Consider the following 3,224-nt stretch of genomic DNA (forward strand, 5'->3'; position numbering starts at 1 on the left):
CAGTAATTATCACCTTTTCTATTATAATACATTTTATCATCTAGGACTTACACTGAGTGTACACAAAATGAGGAACACCTTCCTAATATTGAGTTGCACCTTTTTGCCCTCAGAACAGCCTCAATGCATCAGGGCATGGACTCTACAAGGTGTTGAAAGCATTCCACAGGGATGCTGGCCCTGTGATGCTTCCCATAGTTGTGTCAAGTTGTCTGGATTTCCTTTGGGTGCTGGACCATTCTTGATACACACAGGAAACTGTTGAGCGTGAATAACACCGCAGCGTTGCAGTTCTTGACAGACTCAAACTGGTGCTCCTGGCACCTACTACCATACCCCGTTCAAAGACACACTCGTTTCTTGCCCAAATGTCCCTCTGAATAGCGTACCCAATCTATCAGTCTCAATTGTCTCGAGGCTTAAAAATCTTTATTTAACTTGTTTCCTCATCTTCATCTACACTGATTGAAGTGGATTTAACAAGTGACATAACTAAGGGATTATAGCTTTCACCTGGTCTCACCTGGTCAGTCTGTCATGGAAAGAGCATGTTCCTAATGTTTTGTACACTCAGTGTATATGGGAGGTTTATTCCGTTTTGAGCCATTGTCTGTAAATGAAAGATAAATTACATTAAAGGTAATCTCATGCAGTACCACTTGTTTTACACCAACTCACTTAACCATCCATGTGTTGCACCAGTTCTGCTGCACCATGGCCATTATTTCAACTATGTGATCTTATTCAGCAGCTACACAGCCTAGGCCTGAGGTGAGTCCTAACTCACCTGACTGATCCAGGGAATTAAAGAACCACCGTGGGTGAAGACAGTAGGTTTTTGAGTGGTTTTGCAGCCTTTACCATTCACAAAGCTGGTAACCCCCCTGGATGTACCACCTACCATCTCTACCCTGACAGTTCAGGTGCCCACCTGAGTAACCCTGGGGAGACACGAAGACCAGGGTGGAGGAGATGGAAAGATGCAAGTAGCCACATTGAAAATAATCTGAAGTATGTCTGATGCTACTGCATACATGAATCACACAAACATGTACTGTACATTGGTTAATAGTTGAGATAATAACATCTAGAATGTTTGACTAAAACAATTTCAAACTTTGCTTACATTTGTATATGATCGCGTGTGTCTCTTATGTTAACACTGTCTGCCATTCCTTATTCAGCTGCATGTCTATGAAAGTGACTCAGGTTAGTCACTCTTCCCAATGACACAGTGGTGATATCTCTAAAAAAAAGTTTACAGACCTATTTTTATTAGAAACAGTTTGCACTATACTGTATGTCTGAGTAAATCATGAGGTCCTTGTGTGGCTCTTTCTTACCCACAGAAGACGATTATAATTTCAGTCAGGATGGCAGATCATCTTTTCCACTATGATGGACTGCTCATAGCCTTCCTCTGTCTTCATGTCATGCTCTACCAGGATCAGTCTGTACATGCTCTACCAGGATCAGTCTGTACATGCTCTACCAGGATCAGTCTGTACATGTGCAACCTGGATCAGAACAGATGAGAAAGACATCCAGAAATCATATTGTATTTTGAATTAAAGTGAATGTTTCTACACTGAACATAAATGTAAAGTGTTGGTCCCATATTTCTTGAGCTGAAATGAAAGATCCCAGAAAAGTTCCATATGTACAAAAAGCTTATTTCTATAAAATGTGCCTACATCCCTGTTAGTGAGCATTTCTCCTTTGCCAAGATAAACCATCCAGGTGTGGCATATCAAGAAGTTGATTGAACAACACGATCAGTACACAGGTGCACCTGGTGCTGGGGACAATAAAAGGCCACTCTAAAATGTGCAGTTTTGTCACACAACACAATGCCACAGATGTTTTGAGGGAGTGTGCAATTGGCATGCTAAATGCAGGAATGTCCATCAGAGCTGTTGCCAGATAAATGAATGTACATTTTTCTACTATAAGCTGCCCTCCAGTGTCGTTTTAGAGAATTTGGCAGTACGTCCAATCAGCCTCATAACCGCAGACCATGTGTAACCACGTCAGGCCAGGACCTCCACATCCCACTTCTTCACCTGCGGAATCGTCTGAGACCAGCCACCCGGACAGCTGATGAACCTGGGGGTTTTCACAACCAAACAATTTCTGCACAAACCTCCAGAAACCGTCTCAGGGAAGCTCATCTGCCTGCTCGTCATCCTCAACAGGGTCTTGACCTAACTGCATTTTGACGTCGTAGCTGACTTCTGTGGGCAAATGCTCACCTTCGATGGCTGCTGGAGAAGTGTGCTCTTCACGGATGAATCCCCATTTCAACTGTACCGGGCAGACAGCGTGTATGGCGTTGTGTGGGCGAGTGGTTTGATGATGTCAATGTTGTGAACAGTGTCCCATCGTGGCCGTGGGGTTATGTTATGGGCAGGCATAAGCTACAGACAATGAACACAATTACATTTTATCGATGGCAATTTGAATGCACAGGGATACCGTGACGAGATCCTGAGGCCCATTGTTGTGCCATTCATCCACCGCCGTCACCTCATGTTTCAGCATGATAATGCAGAGGCCCGTGTCGCAAGGATCTGTTCACAATTCCTGGAAGCTGAACATGTCCCAGTTCTCCCATGCCCTGCATATTCACCAGACATGTCACCGATTGAGCATGTTTGGGATGCTCTGGATCGACTTGTACGGCAGCGTGTTCCAGTTCCTGCCAATATCCAGCAACTTTGTACCGACATTGAAGAGGAGTGGGACAACATTCCACAGTCCACAGTCAATAGCCTGATCAACTCTATGCGAAGGAGATGTCGCACTGTATGAGGCAATAGTAACACCAGATACTGACTGGTTTCTTGATCCAGGACCCTACCTTTTTTTTAAATGTATCTGCGACCAACAGATGCATATCTGTATTCCCAGTCATGTGAAAACCATAGATAGGACCTAATGAATTTATTTCAATTGACTGATTTCCTTATATACAGTGCCTTGCGAAAGTATTCGGCCCTCTTGAACTTTGCGACCTTTTGCCATATTTCAGGCTTCAAACATAAAGATATAAAACTGTATTTTTTTGTGAAGAATCAACAACAAGTGGGACACAATCATGAAGTGGAACGACATTTATTGGATATTTCAAGAGACTGGACATTGGAGAGTAGTATACTCGGGAGCGGTGAGCGATGTGCCCGTCTACGGAGCCTGACCAGAAGACCGATCCATCTGCCCCTTCT

This window comes from Oncorhynchus mykiss, chromosome 8, assembly GCF_013265735.2.
Source record: "Oncorhynchus mykiss isolate Arlee chromosome 8, USDA_OmykA_1.1, whole genome shotgun sequence".
NCBI classification, from domain to species: Eukaryota; Metazoa; Chordata; class Actinopteri; order Salmoniformes; family Salmonidae; genus Oncorhynchus; species Oncorhynchus mykiss.